Below are 13710 nucleotides of genomic sequence, written 5' to 3'. Positions count from 1 at the left end.
TACTGACCAGGACAGCAGGAGGAACGGATTTTGGAAAGCTCACAAAATTTTATTGCCAGCATAAATGGTTCTATAAAAGCATTTATTCAGCATTTGTAAGAGATGAACAATTATTTTTGACATTTAGTAGCATTTTCATATGATTAAATATATGCATTCAACAAATGCCATAGCTTTAAAAAGGAAAAATATGGTTTGGTTTAAATGTACGGTTCTAGTAAATTAAAAAAAATAGCTCTTAAACATGTTATAATCATATAGTCTAATCATAAGCAGATAAAACTATGCAAATATTTCAGAATGTAAACTGAAAAGACCATGAATGTAACAAGTGCTTTTATGTAGAAAAACAGGAACAGGAAGTGAATTTGAAATGAGGCTTAACTTCTGGAGAATGAGATGGAAGTTTATTTTCTTCTGAAATTACTTTAAAATCCCTCAACTCAGAATTCTGTTTGAAATTGTAAATTACTATGAGGCCACAAACAAACAATTCCATTGCTCTTTTAGAATGAACATTTGATGAAGAAGCATCTTCACCAAATGTTATAAGATCACAACTCATCTAGAATGGGTCAGTCCAACATCTCTTGACACCTACTGGCTGAATTTTGGTCCTTAACGTCAGATTTCTGATTCTTTGTCGATTGTTTAGTGTTATTTGTCATTTCATATGTATAAGAAATATAAACCTCAAACAAACAATTCCATTGCTCTTTTAGTTGAAGAAGCATCTTCATCAAATGTTATGAGATCAAACATCACTAGGAAGGGGAACAGGTCAACAGGAGGACTTCCAGGTCAGCAATGTTCCTACACCAACTTGTATCCAGGGTTGTCATGGTTACAAATGCTTTAGAGCCCAATATGTCACGGTACTTCAAACTCTTTCCATTGCTGCTTTGGTCACCAATGGAAGTAATATACCTGACGAAAGATTCAGGCTGCTTGAACAGCTAGTATGTCTCCTGGATTTAGAGACTTTGCTATGACGCTGGTCATAAACAACTATTTTCTTCCCAATTTTAAACTTCAGTGTAGAACTCAGTAAAAGATTAGTTTGGTTCTGTGGGTTGATAAACACAACATTTCTGCTAATAAGTGTCCTAAGGGTTCAGATTATGAACTGATTCAACAAATATCAACTAAAAGCTCCCATAACAGTAAAAAAAAAAAAAAGTCCCTAAGTATGAGTCTGAAAATATTTCTAGTCAGAAACACAAGATTGTGTTTCAATAAACATGCTTATCATTAATGCCCATAGCCAAATTCAGATCCTTATCCCAAGGCTTTCATGTTACGTCTTTAAACTGTGGAATGTCTCTTCTCATCGGCAACAATACAACCGAGGAGCAGAGGAAGTGGTCGCAGGATCAAATATTGTATTGTCCCTCAAGCAAACACTGTCAAACACACACAGTCATCCCATTGTTGCCTGGCCAGACAATGAGCGCCGCAAGTTTCACCTCTCAGCCAGAAACACCCACAGACGGCCCCTGGTGAGTGCTGATGTTCTGGTGTGCATTAGGACGTGACTCAATAGACGCAGGAGAAGAACAACTGATGTTTTTTTTTTTTTCCCTGCTGGAGGATCTTCCTGTTCCGCGACGTAAATGCTGCTAAAAATACTCGTTAACCCTTGTCCAGATGTGCATTTTACTGGAGATTACAAAAAAAGAAAAAAACAGCAAGAGAACAGCAGAATGCCCGGTTAAAACAAAGCAATTTGCAAAGGGTTGACGACATCTCATGTCTTGTGGGGGATATTTAAATCTAAGAGTAATGGATCAGATAAATCTTCGAGGAAGAGAGACAAACTCCCTTATAAAGGTAAACCTCAGTTCAACCAGATGACTCAAGCTGCCCTGTTTTATAACCCTTGTAAACATACTGGTCTCAGCTAAGAACGGTCTGCCCACTCTGCTGCTCGGCTTCTTTGCAAACAGCACTGAAACTGTCACTGATTGTTAGGCTAAACATACTGTAAAGGTAATGCAATAAAGTCCCCCTCCATCTTCAGTATCACGTTAATCTGAGATGAAGCTCGTCACCATCTCTCCGTCATTAAAGAGCTTTTTTGTTGTGCTTCAAGTTAAAATGTCTTTGCATTTGTTTTCGTTGATCAGTCATGGCTGTTTTTTAGAAAAGACAGACCAGGTTTGTTTAATTTACTCTGTTAATCACCACCACCAACACACACACACACACACACACACACACACACACACACACACACACACACACACACACTCTTTGTTGCTGAGCACAGGATATAGCTGAACACAGTGTTCTCCTCAAGGCTCGTGTTTGTCTTCTCAGCTTGGTATTCTCCCTCAGAATGAAAGTTATGTTGAATCGAAGGACATGTTTTTTTCTTCAGTTATCAGCTTGAGTCACACAAACAGTTACAGTACCTTGCAAAAGTATTCATGCTCCTTGAACTGTGTCTTGTTTTGACCCATTACACCACAAGCTTTCATTTATTTCATCTGGGATTTTGTACATTAAATCAACAAAGCAATGCATAACTGGAAAACCAAAGGAAGGTTCTTTGCAAATGAAATAATAAAAAAATTTGCTGTGGATTGGTATTCCTCCACCATTATTGTAATAAAATCCGGAGCAACAAACCAAACTGGTAAATTAAGTCCACATGCGTGTTATTTAGGATCAGTATAAATACAGCTGTAGAGAACATTAGAGAAACAAACACCATCAGGAAGACCGAAGAACACACCTCATAGGTCAGGAGAAAAGTTGTGAAGAAGTGGGGTTAGGTTATAAAACAATATCCCATGCTTTCAATATGTCATGGTTCATTCCTAAAAAAAAAAAAAAAAAGACGACAAACCTTCCTAGACATGGCAATCCACCAGGAAGCAAGAGTAGCATTTTCCCATAGAAACACCCATGAAAACCAATGTAAAGTGCCCTGTAAAAGTATTTTATTTTTCACGTATTGTTGTCTTACACCGTGTAATTTAAATGATGCAAAGAGGTTGCATCATTTAATTAACAGAACATACATACAGCTCTGAAGATGTTTTTTTTTTTTTCTTTGACCACAAATTCACAGGCATAAGTCAATCAATTGGTGCATATCTATTCAGAAACAGGCTAATTAACTGGAGAGGCCCATTAAAATGGGACTGCTTGTCCTTTCATGGGTCCTTAAGAGCAATTATCAGGCTGCGGTCGTCATCGTAGAGTTAAATGTCAAGGTATGACAAAGAAGCAGTCATCGGCAGCATGACTTATTGGCTATTTTAACAACAGTTTCTCACTTAATAAAAGGGAATTGAAAAAAAATTATAAATCTCACTTTCCTTAAATTTTGAAATAATTTAAAAGCTCCTAGAAGCAAAATCTTTTTTATCTTGCCTTTTGGATTTGTCAAGGTCAATTTAAAGTGCCTTGCAAAGATACACACACACACACACACACACACACACACACATAAAAGGCTATAATTCACTTAACCAACTTCAGCTATTTCTTCCATCACATATTTTTGGAAAGTGCCTTGAGATGAGATGTTTCATGAATCGGCGCCATATAAATATCATTGAATTGTAATCGAGTTGAATATTTGAATACGATTTTTATTGCAGGTTGGATTGTAATGAAATATGTGAAAGCCATATAAATACTTTAGTGAGGCACTGCAAGTCTGGAGAAGCTGCAGAGATCCACAGCTCAGGCAACATAATCCATTCAGTTCAGTTTATTTATAAAAGGGCAAATTCACAACAAATGTAATTTCAAGGCGCTTCACAGAACAGGTGAATTAAATCCCACCATACGAATAGATTCCAAGTTCAGTTAATTTATGTGTCATTACTTAAATTGGTTAAAATATTGTCTGTCTAAGGGAACCCAGCAGATTGGAGTGAATCCCTGATTTGCAGCATTCACTCCTCTTGGACTTTTGGTTGTGCACTTCACATAAATAACCTTCAAGAGAGGGGCACCAAAAAGATTGTGGGAGGATAGCCAGAAGAAGTCCGCTTTGCAGTACGCCTCAAGCCTGTGCAAACAAGTCGAAGAAGGTGGTCTTGTCAGAAAAGAACAAAAGTGAACATCTTTCCCACAGTAGAACATGGTGGCGGCAGCATCATGCTGTGGGTAGGCCTTTGATTAACAGGGAAAGGAAAGCAAGTTAGAGTTGACAGGAAGCTTACGTATCAAACATCTGCAGAAGCAGTATAAACCAGAATGGATCAGCAAGCCATAATATTTTACCCCCCTTCTATCTGACCTAACGAAAATAATCCAGAACTCTCAAGATCTATAATCCCATCAAGTGATTTCAACCAACAACAACTCCAGATTGTAACCCCTGGTGCTGGCGCCGAGATTACAATACAGGCTCGTATCAAGCTTGGACAAGACACGTTAGCCTTGATGGCTGTTTTGCTGCTGATTACAAGCCTGTGCTCATTATTTGACAAGCCTGTACAAATAGCTTGCATTGCCGGGAAGAGGGGGGGGGGGGGCAGTAATCCCCTGATCTTGCTCAGCGCTAGGCCATGACCACATCTCATCCATGCCAGGGTGTCCAGATGGCGGGCAGGGATATCCGCTCCATCTGCCAACCCAGAGAAGTGCGGCAGCCAAGCAGATTACTGCCTCGCTGACACACTGATCTACAAGCATACCTCCACTGTGCAAGTAAGAGAGAGATGAGACAGAGGAAGCCGGAAAGTGCGTGCAATGACCCACAGGAACATCCTGTCTGTGTGCTTGTGTAGATGTATGTTTCTGGAATGGTGTGTGTTTGTATGTGTGTGTGTGTGTGTGGGGGGGGGGGGGGTCTACTCTACTGGCTCTGGTGTGCAGATGTTCAGAACAGAAAGGTTTCATTAGTGAGGATAAACTTGCAGAGCATAGCAGTCTGGTCAATGATCCCAGAGTGTGAATTTTTTAAAGCTGGACTTGGCTGATGAGAAAAGCAAGTGAAGGCACTCTCTGTCTGTGCGTTGCAGAGTGGGGCTAAGAGGATTAGCCCAAGGCCTCTGCCTACCCCGGATACCGAGGGCTGCACAAGTCCCACAGCAACCAACCACACCCCCTCCCCAATCCAGGTCAGCTACCAGCCCCCCTGGCTTCGGCCCCGGCCCTGGCTCACCTCACCCTCCAAAGTATGGAGCTGGTTTGGTATACAGTCACAGACCATTAACCTTAGACTCCAGGCTTTTTCATGTTTATTTAATTCAAAAACAACAATAAAACTGGAAAATGCCAAAAAGCAGCAACCATGAGGCCAGCCAGCAGCAGAGTTACAGTAAAAGCTCCATAAACGTCTCACACAACATTTAAATGCCGTATCACCTCATTTTCTACCATTTCCTTTCAATTTGTTTTCCGGCTTGTATCTCATTACAGTCATTTTCATTTTGTTGATCAAATTAGAAAACAACAAAAAATAAATTATGTGTGAATAGTGAAAGAAAGCTAGGAAGTAGCTGATGGATAGTGCGGTGAAAGGTTCCTAAAGAGGGAAGGACATTATGTCTGGAATGCAGAACTTGGAGCTAAAGACAATCTGACCACAGACATGAGTAGAAATACCAAAGCCACCAGCTTGAATTAGAATTCATAAAGTAAAGGCTTTTAGGGTGATTCATCCAGTGAGGACAAGGAAGTCAAGAGAAAATGTTTTGAGACCAGTAACGGGGAAACCCAACAAGCCGGCACCCTATGGAGGGATGTAAAAGTGCTGTGTTGGGAGGGTGGGTCTGCCTGTAAATCACTGTAGTAGCAAATCATGGCAGCTTTCAGTTATTTCTGCTCCGGTTCTGACTAGTGTTTTATGTACGCAGACGTGCGTCAGGCAGTTTCTCCACACGGCTGAGACACCTGAATGTCCTATTTTATTTTAGTGCGCCATAACGCAGGGTGACCAATCATCCTCTTTCACCATATCCACTTTTCCTGATCTGTCCGGGGGATCCGGTTGGGCTTCACAGATTACTGAAAATGTTTTTTACAGGACTAAAAAGGCATGTACAAGTCTCCTATTTTTCCACCTAACCAATACAGATTTTACTCATCGGAGTCTAACTATTTTACTAAATTATAATGTACTATAGTTGTGAACTTCAGCCTACCTCTAAGGTGCATGGAGAAGGACAATGACCTGGTACTGTGAGGGGGATACCTCTACCTGATAAACTTTATGCTCACAAACAAAAGCTGCGGTAGTCTGGCTGCTAACTTCCACTGAGCTAAATCATTATTTCCGGCATAAATGACCTTTGCACCAGAGGTGTTCACTCCATCCTTTTTTGTGTTCTGCCAAAAAGTGGCCACACGTCCAATAAACATATTCCCATTAAAAAGGTTATTTGTTTATACCCCATGTCTTATTTATAACAATATTCCATTAGACAATGCGGATCCAGGTAACACGTCATCATCCATGCATGGCACTCACTTCCAGTTTTTAGTGGCGGCAAAGTAGGCGGTGTTTATGTAAGAAGTGTTTTAAAAAGACTTATCTGCATTGAAAAGAATTATTACAGTTTAAATAAAGTTTAATACTCTCATTGTGGCTCTAAAATATATTTACCTTTCAATAAGAAGCAAAAAAAAAAAAAAGGTGTAGAATCCTGACCAGTCTAATGATAAAACACTCCAGAGAGTTGCAGGGCCTCAGCGTTCCAGAAAAGATGGGTGTTGAAACATGAAACATGTCGCTCCATGAGCTTTAAATTATCCAAATACACCCATCTAATATAGATTTAGCGACTTTATTCAAACCAGATGAGAGCTTCTAGGTTTTGCAGCTTCAGACTTGCCTTCCGACACAGAGAAATGTGTCGGAGGAATTGTCAAACGCAGCGCCAAAAAACGCCTGGCAGCCGACTCATCCAGCTGCTCCATAAAACACAGACGCTGACGCTACAGCCATGACCGCGATTATAAACTCTTAAAAACTCGCAACGCTACCAAGAAGAAGCGGAGACAGGAGCACAGACTGAGGAAATTTTCCGTACGTGGAAACAGAGTGACCGGTTGGATTGATCTTAGGGTTTTATGTAAAAAAAAAAAAAGTTAAATCTGCCCTCACAGTGAAGGACAACATAAAAGTTAGGACAGGAAATCATAAAATCCTTTCATATTTCCTGACCTCCTCCCTGGATCAGTTGGGAAATACAGAACGGGGGGGGGGGAGTGTTGCCTGCTCTGGCGGGGAAGAACAGGGAAGTATGTACAGACCTGAGGGTGCGAGAGTTAAAGGGGGCGAAGGGGGTAAATGTGTTAAAGGTGGATTAAAGCAGGCAAAAGAAGAATGCGATGAAACCTCCAGCTGTGCCCGCAGCTGCGACTCGTCCCCCCCAACCCACCCCCAGCACGAGAAGGGGATCAGGGTGACAGCGATGGCGGCCAACAGTTCACGACCCCCCACCCCCGTGGTGCGTTCAACCCTATATGGCTTTATGGGAGACACTGGGACAAATATGAACTCTGCAGACAGACCGACAGCCGCATGAAGGAGCGCACACACACACACACACACACACACACACACACACACACACACACACAGAGGCTGAAGAGAAAGAGCCACACGGACAGAGATCAGAAAATAGTGTGCAGGCAACTCTCAGTTGTTGAACTGCTGTTATGGCTGAAGTGGAAACTCAATGTGGATTTTTTTTTTGTTTGTCTGTCCATTTGTTTAGAACATTTCATAACTGCATAGCAGCAGCCAAAAGGCTACAGCAGCCATACTCCGGTCATGGAAAAAGTGGGCTGATATTCAAAAATTACTCCTGAGCCACACAGGCAGGTTCCCGGGAAAAACCGACATTCCTGCTGCCTGGTCTGGTTTAGAGCTCTTAAAAATGTACCGGATTATTTTAGCTAATCCAAACTGTAAGGACATAATTTAATAATAATTTGCGGAAACTTTGCAAATAAGTATCACCGTCTCAGTGCTTACGTATTTTTTGTTGTTACTGTGACGAAAAGGTAGAAAACTGACCAGCTTCACTGAACTTTCTAATGCATCCCCAGTATGGATGGTTAAATGAACCCTAAATGTACTTTAAAAAAGGTAACAATGCATAAAAATGGGCCATCCTTAAATTGTATTTATTGAAAATTGTTTTTGCAGGTCAAAGTCCGTTTCACAACAGTCCATCCGTTGAACAAAAAACAGGCAATTCTGCTCCTGGTTTAGCCAAACTTCAACATGGCAAATTCAGCTTCAAATAATATGGCTTAGTTGAAAAAGCTGCGACGAATGCAACTGCTGAGCATTTTTAACATCCAAATTTTCTCAGTCCTTAATGGCGTCATATCATGATGTGTCACTTGCTGTCCCACAATTACCCACAACAGGATTTTCATTGAATTTCATGTCTGAAATGATATAACTCGGTTCAAACATGTATATTGCAAAACACTACTTGAATGTTATGATGACAGTACTCCTGTCCTGAAGTAGCTGCTATTTCATAACTGTTACACATGCATGAAAACAACCTGAAAAGGAGCAATTAAGAATACCAACAGGCCCTTCAAAATGCATCTAATGCACCCATCCACAATTTATCGGATCAGCAGCACAAAGAAAATAGACTTCCTTTGTTTTGTCTCTGTAAGGGGGTTTTCGCACCTGTGGTTGGTTTACTTTGGTCCGAATCAGTTGATGAATTGGTTAACTTGGGATTTTTTCCAATGCTACACTTTTCTTTAACAGAGAGATCTCCCAGAGAAGCAAAATCTTGTCACTACAAACCCTGCGAGAATCTGAAAGAGTGTTTATTGGTCATATGTGTCCGAGCCGGGAGTATAAAATGTAAATACAGGAAGCAGATGCTGAGTTCTGAGCCAGTAGAAAAGAGAGAATTCAATCATCTTGTTAGTATATTTCTTGGTAATATTTCAGGCAGAATCGTCTGAGAAGTATACTGATGTTGGTCAAATGAATTTAGGGAACACGTCTTGAAAGCTGCACAGGGCTTGATGGTTTATGACAAAGACGTGCAGCCTTTAGTTTATTAATTTGCACATCCTACAGCATCCCACAATGCAGCACAAACCAGTCTATGAGAAGGCGTTTGGCTTAAGGTTGCAGCGAACACCTGGTAGTTGTGTCGGATCACATTCACACCATAAATGTACCGCTGTAAAGTTCGCTTGGAACCGCACTGAGACCACCACCTTCAAACAGTCTCAGATGTTTTGGTCCAGCACTCTATTGGTGTGTTCACATTTACAAAAATCAAATAGCACATTTAAGTAGAAGTCAATGCAAAGTGCTTTACGTGATTAAAACATCGGAAAATAAAAACACAATAAAAACAAATTAAAAAAACTGTTGGAATAAAATGCAGGAAAATGGAAACAAAATAGGAAAATGGAAACTAAAACCAAATAATCTAGTGTTGGTTGTCCTTGTTAGCTCATTGAAGGATTGATGTGAATCTTTTCTGTTCAATAAACGAACAGTACGAGAGCCTTTATTTGTAATTTTATGTAAAACAATATGCAGAGACGCCACTGCAAAGAACAGAAAACTAACCAGTAACAGAAGCAACAATCTATAGATAAACATTAGTAAAGAGTGCAAACACAAAGACTGCAGGATCCCCAGGGAGCTACAACAAGTAATCACACCCGTGAGGGTCCTGACATATTGTTGAACACAAAGAGGAACCGTAATTTACTATTTTTAAACTGTTGTTTCTTCCTCAAAGGTTCACCTTTACAAAAGTTTGGTGCTTAAGGGGGATCTTTTTCCAGGTTAAGTCAATGATGCCATGATATAAAAAATTTGTTTTAAAAAACGACACCCTGTCCACAAATGATATGGCAGACCACGTTAGAGGTATGCATTTTTTAAGGGGTAATACTTTCAGAAAAGATTGTTTAAGATTTATGGTTTTAATTTATTTCTAAACTGATTATTACAATACTCTTTGCCACTGTCACACCCAAATTTCCTCATTATGGGACAATAAAGGGATTTCTTATCATATACTCTTGTGAGCACAAAGAATTACATGAATTCTCCTGAAAATACAGTATTTCCTAGAGGTTAAAACAGTTTGAAGGTGAATAAACTCATGTTCATTGCTGATGTTTTTAGTGTCCTAGAGGCGTGATAAAGGAGCCCCATTCCCGTTATTCCATTTGATTCTGCACATATACACCAACATTAAGTTCATGCATAACCACATATGCTCAATGCCTGTTTTATCCACAGAATAAATTGTTGAGACCTAATTTTTGGTTTGCAAATGCTAAACCTTGCACCTGAAAGTAGAAACGAGAGTATAGAAAAAGGCTTGACTGGATTAAAGAGCCTGCATCTTTATCTGTCCCGTCAGCTGTTGTAGATGGTCCTATTAAAATATTTGTGTGTTTTTTGCAACAAATAAAGCCCAGCACAAATCTACGTCGGTAACACCAGCGTCTGGTCTACGTCTGCCTAATTCAAATACGAATCTAATCTGACAGCCTCAAAAACGGAAGTCAAAGCCTGCGGTCCAATCTCTGTTGTTGATTGGAGCACAGATAGGAAACCAGTCCCCTCTACCCCAAAAGAGAAGGTTAATTACACAAATACATTTCTTTTTTAGTAGTTTTTTACATAAAAAAAACAGAATTTCCAAATGCCTTCATGCTTTTCCAAATGATCCATTAACAGTCATGTAAAACAAAAATAAGAAGAGATGACCCAATCCGGTCTAGCGTTGGTACAAGCCCCAACCAAGGCAACGTAAAAGAATCAGCTTCAAGATCACTGAATGGATTTAACTCCTAAAAACCGCTATCTGTGTCTGGGATCATGTTGACCACACCCCCGGCGAGATGTGCTGCCACCTTTCACGTTGCCAGTTTTGAAAAATCACTGTTTTTTTGTTGTGCACGGCTTGGAAAACTTTATGATCCATGTGCCTAATTTCTGGACTTAACAAATCTTAGTTTTACCTAACAATTTGTTTAAAAAAAAATAATAGTTGAAGTTTATGAAACAGCAAAACAACATTTTTCTGTAAGTTTTGTCCACACAAGGTCAGCTGGAATGTCAGTGAAATTCTTATTGAGACGAATTATCCACAAGTCGTGCCAAAACAACCATTAAACACGCTTACCTTGGTCTAGCACTTTGGCAAACTGCTCTGTATAAAAACACTAGTAGGCAATAGAAAAGCGGCTTTAATGAAGCCTGCAGCTCCATGTGCGAGTTAAAATTATTACTGTTGCCGCATCCAGAATGTTGCTGGTGAGGGAGATAAATGGGATGCATTCACAGTGTTAACACAGTCCATGTAGGGTGTTATTTTACTACCCTAGAAAGCTACTGAATTTTCAAGCATATATACATGGCATTTCATTTTAATGAAATAGTTGACTCAGACTTATTGCCAAATGCCTTTTCTTAAAAGATTTAAATCGGGAGTGTAAAAACATGAATAAATTGAGACATCCGTGTGGGGATGCAACTTAATTAGATATATGATAAGCCACAAATGCTGATTCTGGAAACTCATGGAAGACAGATTCTGAATGTCATTTGCATCTAATGCTGTTTGACTCATTTAAAAAAAAAAAGGTTATACATGTGCAAAGCATAGTGGATTGCAATCATTATCTATTGTGTGCAAAATCCCAATCGAAGAGGAGTGCTTTGTGGCAACATCAAGTGAGCTAAAGTATTCCAGGTACCGTGCATTAAAACTCTGCATGTCAATAAGCTTTCTGGCCTGTATACCCACGTCTGATATAGACTGTGGTCACTAAGATCTCAAATTGAGTGGTAACAACACCGTGATGATGGGGGGAAACAAAGAGCAGAGAGGCGAGTGAACTGTGAAAGAACTGGAACTGGTTCCCGCTCAACACGAACGGGAGGAGTAAAGTGAGACGTTCAGATGTGCTTTCATTTTTGAGCCGTGTGTGTGTGTGTGTGTATTCAATCCGCTTATTATGAAGGCAGGTTGAGTTCTAAAATGAAAATAAGATATCAACATAGTTAAAGTATTCTTCTCCCTCGCAAAAGGAACAATGAGAACCTTTGATCTCGCCGTAACCAATGACAGCTTGAAGCATCAAAGGTGGCCACATGTCATTGTTGTTACGGTTGACACTAAAACCGGTCTTAAACCTCTAAAACAAGTGTGTCTAAATAAAATAGAAGATCCCCATTAAAGTATTCAGCAATATCGCAAGGTTGTGTTCTCCTATTGTCGTTCACCCTCAGCTACATCTAAAACTCGCTGCTGTTATGACAATAAGTGCGTAGCCTCCGCCTTTCTGAGCAAGAAACTGCTCTGTTTGAACGTAAGCCATGTTTCATTAGTTCCTGTTTAAATTGCTCCCAAAGTCTCTCATTGCTCATACAGACCATGGCCTAAGAAGGATGACATTAATCCTCCAGTTAATGTTGCTCATAGAGAAGCAGAAGACTGAGTGGGTGTATGAGTGACACACTTACTGGGATGTTATGCATCTCCAGCTGCGAAACTCAGTTTGCTCATCTCTCTCATCTCTCTCTGGGCCATCTATCATTCGGGCTGTCTTGATTGCTTTTACTGCGCTCCTCCTTTGAAGTCGTGGCCTAAAATGGTCCGTAGCCCCGTTTTACTGGCGCACACACCGCCGGCTGGTTAAGCCACGTCTACCTTTGCCCCATCTGGCAGAACCCTTCTGCATTCTCTTCAGGAATCATTTAGCGGGGATAACTAAATTCAAGTTAATAAAATTAAGAGCGACAGGGGAGCGTATGAAAGCGACGGTTGTGACGGCGCGGAAATAGGGTTGCTGAGATCGCCTTTATGCTTAGTGAGTGGTAAAGACGGGCTGGTGCTGCTGCAGAGCGTTTAAAAGCGCACTGGTATGTGACCTGCCGGGTCATGTGGCCGGCTACCAGCTGTCACACTGGGAACGTATGTGTGTGCGTGCGCGCATGTTTGCATATAAGCCCGCGTGATTGTGTCTGAGAGCACGTCGGGAGGCTCTGAACGCTCATGCGGGTTAGTGGGATTTCTTTTTTGACCTACATACTGCTCTCGACGATCGGGTCCAGAGAAATCTGTGTTAATCGGCGGCCCTCTGGCCAGCCGCTCTGCTGCTGCAAGCAGGTGACAAAGCAGATCAGCAGGCCTCATTAGGACGGAAAAGCAAGAAGCTCATATTCTCTTTTCTTTGAACTGCTTCCATATTTTTCTCTTCTTAGCATAATATTAATTATACTTTTCAACTACATGCAGCAGTTCTTACAGTCTCATGTTTCAAATCATAAGAACAGTGTAATTGCGTGTCTGCTTTAACCCTTGGCTATGCTTTAAGAAAGGAAGGACAAGTTTTGCAGTGTTGGGCATTTCATGATCCAATCCTGGGTATTGGCTCAGGGTTCTGGTGGAGGCATTTTTAAATCCTTGTTGCTTGACCTATATATATATATTTTTTAACTCAACCGATTTGAAAGGTTGGCCCTTGCTAAATAAGCCCGGTCAACAAGAACCAGATTCCATTAAACTACCCTTTCCTAATACCAATGTAAAGTTGCTGATGCTAATACAGATAACATGAGAGGTCAGGTATTGATTTTATTGTCTCTAATGTAATTGCAGATTGGCATACAGATAAACCACCATCATGTCAAGTGAGTATAGCAAACCCACATACTGATGTTAGACATCCTGTTGATAGCATTGCTAAATTAGGGCTGGACGATAATTCAATAATATA

At 40.5% G+C, this 13710-nt stretch overlaps 1 protein-coding gene across 4 annotated transcripts in view; it reads right to left on the bottom strand.

Moving 5' to 3' along the window:
* Positions 1-13710, bottom strand: part of mtss1la (MTSS I-BAR domain containing 2a) — a 43441-nt gene that overhangs the window by 22967 nt on the left and 6764 nt on the right. The gene's annotated exons all lie outside the window — the stretch shown is intronic.

This window comes from Fundulus heteroclitus, chromosome 2, assembly GCF_011125445.2.
Source record: "Fundulus heteroclitus isolate FHET01 chromosome 2, MU-UCD_Fhet_4.1, whole genome shotgun sequence".
In the NCBI taxonomy this organism is placed as follows: domain Eukaryota; kingdom Metazoa; phylum Chordata; class Actinopteri; order Cyprinodontiformes; family Fundulidae; genus Fundulus; species Fundulus heteroclitus.
The sequence above is the reverse complement of the archived record's forward strand: the minus strand, read 5'-3'. Positions and strand labels throughout refer to the sequence as shown.